Consider the following 7,039-nt stretch of genomic DNA (forward strand, 5'->3'; position numbering starts at 1 on the left):
TTGTTGCTTCTCTTCTCGCTCTTATTTGCATATGTTAGCCACCATATATGCTTAGTTGCTGCTGCAACCTCACCACTTATCCATTCCTTTACCCATTAAGCTTTGCTAGTCTTGATACCCATGGTAATGGGATTGCTGAGTCCTCGTGGCTCACAGATTACTACAACAACAGTTGCAGGTATAGTTTTTTGCGATGATCATGACGCGAGAGCGATGCTTGTTTGTTTTGAGTTCTTCTTCTGCTTCGTCGTTCAGGAGATAGGTTCCTGGTCGGCAGCCTGGGCTAGCAGGGTGGATGTCGTTTGAGTTTATGTTTGTGTTTCATCCGTAGTCGGACGATGCTCTTGTGTATGATGTTGTTGTATTCGTGTGGCATTGTATGCCTCTTGTATGTATCCCCAACTATTATGTAATGGTACGATGTAATGATATCCACCTTGCAAAAGCGTCTCCAATATGCGCTTCTATCCTTAGTGGGACCTTTGAGTTCCTTTAGGATAGGGTTGCATATTGGGTGTGACAGGCTCCCAGGGGCCTCAAAGGTCACTATGTCTCCGGTCAGCTTGTTGAATTCCAACCTCACATTAATGCCAATAACACTAAAAACAAAATAGTTGTTACAAGTTTCATATATTTTGTTACCGCCGCTGGAAGAAAACTCGGCTGGAAGTAGATGCCGAACAACGTGCCAGTTGCAAGGCTGCTGGTGCATCTTGACTTGCACAATCGACATGGTGGTTTTGGTGGTGGTGGTGTCGCCATTTTCCTATATCAATATTAGAAAAGGATTAACGATCCACTTTAGAGGAAAAATCCAGCATGACCTTTGCTAAAAAAGGACATATCGAGCGCCTGAAATTTGCCGGAACGGAAATTAATCAACACTCCCGTAAAACATAGGCCACTCGGAGCTGCTACCTGCAAACATGGTGACTTGGGCAAGCACATATCCTATTTGAGCAACACTAGATATACATGTTTATATCTACATCATATGAGCAATTCTTGAGAAACACTAAATAAACTAGTTGTACTAAAAAAATCTAGATCATCATCTATTCACAATGTTCTATACCTAAAACATCTACATCATTATCCACTATTACTATTTCTTTTACTAAACCCTAAAATATGCCCTAAGTTCACATTAAAACAAGTACAGAACATTTTTTCAAATTCTACCAAGTAAAAATTTCCATTACTAAAATTTCTAATCAAAAGACATAAAATTTCCTATTCTATTCAAAACACATAAAATAGGCTAAAAATTACTACTGTAAGGAACATAAAAACCCTAGAAACTATCCTATATCAAAGTCTTATATATGACCAGAGGCTTATGTCAACTAAAAACTATCAACTATGTCTAAATTTTTACTAATCAGTTAATCATATCAACTAAAACTATCAACTATCATATCTCTCTCTCTAAATGTTGCATATAAACTAGCCTACTAAATCAAAATATTCTAAATCAGCTAAATCAACTACCCTACTAAATCAAATAAATGTTTTAAATGTAGTAGGGAGGAGGGGTTGTGGATGGAGGAGGGAGGAGTTAGAAGGACGGAGGAGGAAGGCGGAGCAAGGAGGGGCCGGCCGGCGGCGAACGGAGGAGTGGAGGGAGGATGGATCTAGGAGGAGGGAGCGGGGAGGAGGGCGGACGATGAAGGATTACCGAGTCCAGGGAGGAGGAGGAGGTGACGGCGTTCCAGAGGGAGGAGGGATAGGCGACGACGGCCGGCAGGGGTGAGGGCGGGCGTGGGGTGATTGAGGGGGGAGATCAAGTGAGTGGACAGAGGAGAGTGAGGGGCGGCCGTTTGGTGAAGATAGAATGGCTTAGCAGTAGCGAGCTGTAGAGAAACGTGATACTGCTGAATGACCTAATACTTCCGCGTTTAGGCCAAAAAGTGCTACTGCTATGTGTAAACATGTAAAACTATACATCAAAAATACATTGATCATTAATGATCTTTTTGTGTAGAATCTGAATTGTCAATATGAGTCCTCACCGGTTCCTCACCGGTTTAGAAACCGGAGAAGACTCATATTGCAGCCACAAATTCTACACATAGAGTTCGATGAAGACCAAGTGGATGTGATAGTTTGAGAAGTAACATATTTAAGGTGGTAAAAACCCTGTTCATAGAGCATGATGGGACTAAATTTTTGTAGTAAACTAAGCAGCAACGGGTATTGAGAGAAGGCGCTACTGCTATGATCTGTATCAGTATGCTCTTTGTATAAACGCACTACTGCTATAACTAGCTTGGTGGCAGGGTCGTGGCAATTATAGCAGTAGCACGTCTTATTGGGGCAGAGCTACTGCTAAATTTGTTTCAGCAACGCGTCTTGTTGGAGCGCGCTACTGCTAAGTAGCAGCGGCGCCTGTTTTTATAGCGTGCTGCTGGTAAGTTTCTGTGTATAGGCTTTTCCCTATTAGTGTGAATTGAGTTAATATCGTCTATAATCGATTGTAATAATATGGAGTGTTAAGTTGTGATTTTTCTCCTTAGACCATGAGAGGATCGCGGTCACTTCTTATTGTGTGGCTTCTCGGTTGCTCAAACGTCACCACTAACACGGTGATCATAACGACAACTTACAGGCTCATCAGAAAGTTTGACAAGGGACTAGATAGCTCTAGAGTAAGATTTGCTACTCCAGTGATGGATAGATATTCTTAGGGCCCTCTCGGTGTGACGGCATCCACCGTTGTCTGGCCAGAAATAGGTGACTACATCACGGGAATGCCAGAACACGATAACGAGAAAGAAGAACAAAACCGGTAACGAGGATAACGGTATAGTGAGCATGTCATGACTCAGGAGGATAACAAAGCATCCCGGGTTTTGTGAAGTATCGTGAAGCAAAGAGAACATCACATGATAACCAAAGGTTCAGTCAAATACCATTCATGTGCTCATAGGGATCGATCTAGACATCCACGGTTCTGTTGTCGATCGCTGAACGAAGGGGTTTCGTTCATGTCTGTGAGTTACCAAACCTATGGGGTCACAAGCTTAAGACAATCACAATCTATTGAGTGTTAGTAGGATAGGAGTGATGGGAATATATTTTTAGAATTGTTTCAAGAATATTCAGAATAGTTCGGAGTGGTTTTGGAAGCGTTTCAGGGTCATCGAAAGAGTTTCGAAGAGTACCAGGTAATACTAGTTATTAATGATAAATATATATAGGTGGAAAATGTTTTCGGGGATGCTAAATTATATATAAAAGGGTCTGATAAATATTAAGAACAATTTTATATTTAATTTAAATCGAACGGGCCTTAAAATGCCAAACCGAAGAAGGAAAGTTGGGCCAACTTGGCCCAAGTAGAGGAGGCACCCCCCCTATGGAAGGGGGAGGCCGAACTGTTGGAAATATGCCCTAGAGGCAATAATATTGTATTATTATACTTCCATATTCATAGTTAAGTGTTCATATTTTAATATATAATTGCTATGATCCTGGAATATGTGCTTTAGTGGAAAGCTCATATGCACGTGTGAAATGATAAACAGAGAAATTAAAGGATTCATAGTCTCGGCTCTAGACATTCTCAAGTGTTGTTGGTGATCATGTTTTCTGGATCTTAGGATATCGGTAGGTGTAATGATAGTCCTAAAACAACATTGAAATTATGACATTGGAAGAACGATCATATTGAATCGACCCAAACTTGTTTGTTATGACTTGAGTAATATCGTTTGTAATCAATTCTAATAACATGAAGTGTTAACATTTGATTTTACTCCTTAGACCATGAGAGTATCCTAGTCACTTCTTACCATACGGTGGGCTTTGGGGTTGCTCAAACATCATGTGTAACACGGTGATCATAACGACAACTTACAAGTTCAATGGAAAGTTTGACAAGGGACTAGATAGCTCAGAGTGGGATTTGCACCTCCGATGATGGAGAGATATTCTTAGGCCCCTCGGTGTGACGACATCAATCATCATCTAGCCAGACACAGGTGACTACGTCACGGGGATGCCAGTTCACAATAATGAGAAAGAAGAACAAAACCGGTAACTAGGATTTTTGGTATAGTGAGCATGGTGATGACTCAGGAGGATACCGATGAATCCCAGGTTTTGTGAAGTATCATGAAGCAAAGAGAACATCACATGATAACCATAGGTTCACTCGAATATCATTCATGTGCTCATAGGGATCAATATGGACGTCCATGGTCCCGCTGTCGGTCATTGAACGAACGGTTTCGTTCATTTCTATGAGTTGCCGAACCTACAGGTCACAAGCTTAAGGCAATCACGATCTGCTAAGTCACTACAGGAATCAAGCGAAGGGGTTTCGTTCATTTCTATGAGTTACCGAACCTACGAGGTGACAAGCTTAAGGCAATCATGATTTGCTAAGTCACTACAAGAATCAAGCACTTTGCTACCTGCCATGGCTAACGGCAAAGGCATGCATGGTGGACAGCAAAGGCCTTTGCCGTCCGTCAGCAAACGGCAATAGGTCCGGCTGAATAGGCTACGATGAAGTGCTTTTTGCCGCCTGCTGAAGGACGGCAAAGATGAAATAGTCTAGAAGTATATTTGTGGAATTGCCGTTAGTATGATGGGAGTGATGATAATATATTTTAGGAATTGTTTCATTAATATTCGGAATAGTTCTGAGAGGATCCGGAAGCGTTTTGGGGTCACTTGAAGGGTTTTGGTGAATAACGGGTATTACCGATAAAATGTATATACCCTTCAAGTGACCCCAAAACGCTTCGGGATCCTCTCAGAACTATTTTGAATATTAATGAAACAATTCCAAAAATATATTATCATCATTCCCATCATACTAACGGCAATTCCACAAATATACTTCTAGACTATTTCATCTTTATTGTCCGTCAGCAGACGGCAAAGAGCCCTTTGTCGTAGCCTATTCAGCCGAGCCTGTTGCCGTCTGCTGACGGACGGCAAAGGCCTTTGCCATCCGCCAGGCATGCCTTTTGCCGTCAGCCATGGCAGATGGCAAAGTGCTTGATTCCTGTAGTGACTTAGTAGATCTAAATTGCCTTAAGCTTGTGACCTTGTAGGTTCGGTTACTCATAGAAATGAACGAAACTGTTCACTTGATTCCTATAGTGACTTAGCAGATCGTGATTGCCTTAATCTTGTGACCCCGTAGGTTCGGTAGATGTTTATATAATGGTCTAGAAGTATTAATGACATTTTATATTTAATTTATATACCAACAGGCCTAAAAAGGCCAAGAGGTGGAAGGCATCTTCTGCCAAAAATGCCCAAGTGGGAAAGTGTCTCCTTCCCTAAGAAAGGAGGCCGAGTGGGGAGTAGGCTTTCCCTCCTTGGTGGAAGCCCTCCTCTTCCCCTCCAACCTATATATACTTCAGGTATTGGCTGATACATCCCAAACGTATCTACTTTTCCAAACACTTTTGCTCTTGTTTTCAACTCTAATTTGCATGATTTGAATAGAACTAACTCGGACTAACGTTGTTTTCAGCAGAATTGCCACGGTGTTATTTTTGTGCAGAAATAAAAGTTCTCAGATTGGACTGAAAATCTAAGGAGAATATTTCCAGAATATAAAAAAATGGCAAAGAGAACTACCGGAGGGGGACCACCCAGGAGCTCAGGGGCGCGTCCACCCCCAGGGCCCGCCTCGCGAGCTTGTGGGCCCCTTGAGCCTCCGACAACCCTAATATCAACTCCATAAATACTTATTCATGGAGAAAAAAATAAAAGATAAAGAATCATAACATTTTATGGTATGGAGCCACCGCCACCTCCTGTTCTTCATCAGGAAGGCTAATCCGGAGGGTTCAGGGCTCCGGAGAGGGGGATTCGACGCTGTCATCATCATAAACCATCCTCCATCAACAATTTCATGATGCTCACCACCAGGAGTGAGTAATTCCTTCATAGGCATGTTGGATGGTGATGGGCTGGAAGAGATTTGTCATGTAATCGAGTGAATTAGTGAGGGCTTGATCCCTAGTATCCACTATGCTGCGAGAGTGATGTTGCTATGACTTTGCTATGCTTAATACTTGTCACTAGGGCCTGAGTGCCATGATTTCAGGTCTTAACCATTTATGTTTTCATGAATATATTTGTGTTCTTGATCCTATCTTGCAAGTTTTATGCACCTATTCACTACTGGGAAAGGGCTTATAGGTGAACCCTAATGAGTGGCGGGCGATGTAGGAAACCCGCCACTGCTAATTTAGAAAGCAAGCAGTGGTGAGCACTAAAAACTGCTCACCAGCGCTACGCAAGTAACTGTGGTGGGCGACGAACATTGCCCGCCACAACTGTGTGTTTCCTAATTGGTGTGGCTGACAAGCTACTGTGGCGGGCGATGATTGTTGCCCGCCATAGTTCACTTCCACAACTGTGGCGGGCGGCACTTTAGACCCGCCAATGCAATATTTTGTCACCCACGAGCCAAACATTTTCAAATTTTTCAGATAGCGGGTGGTGGATGTCAGTGTCAAAACCGGTGGATCTTGGGTAGTGGGTCCTGAGCTGTGGATCTTGGATAAATGGGGAACAGGAGATGAAGGACACAGTGTTTACCCAGGTTCGGGCCCTCTCTACGAGGTAAAATCCTACGTCTTGCTTGATTATATTGAAGGGTGTGTATAGGATGGTTAAAGAGTCGATCTACCACGAGATCAGATGAACTAAACCCTAGACTAGTAGGATGATGGTGTTCGTGTAGCCTTTACAAACTAAACCCTCTGGTTTATATAGGCGCCAGGGGTACTAGGGTTACACATGGTCGGTTACAATAAGGGAAATATACAATGTCGAATCTTCTATCTTGACTTGGAGGACACACCAAGGTACGCAAAGCCTCCTACCCGGATACGAAGCTTCCTCATAATCCGGCCTTCCAGCAGTTGCAATGTGGCCCACCTACCCGGCCCATGAAAGAGGAGGCAGTGGCCCGAGGACCCCCTAGTCCACGTCTCCCTCAGTAGCCCCTGAACTAGCCTCCAACACCGGGGTTTGTAATTGCCAGCCGACTTATGCGTCCTAAAGT

This window comes from Triticum dicoccoides, chromosome 3B, assembly GCF_002162155.2.
Source record: "Triticum dicoccoides isolate Atlit2015 ecotype Zavitan chromosome 3B, WEW_v2.0, whole genome shotgun sequence".
NCBI classification, from domain to species: domain Eukaryota; kingdom Viridiplantae; phylum Streptophyta; class Magnoliopsida; order Poales; family Poaceae; genus Triticum; species Triticum dicoccoides.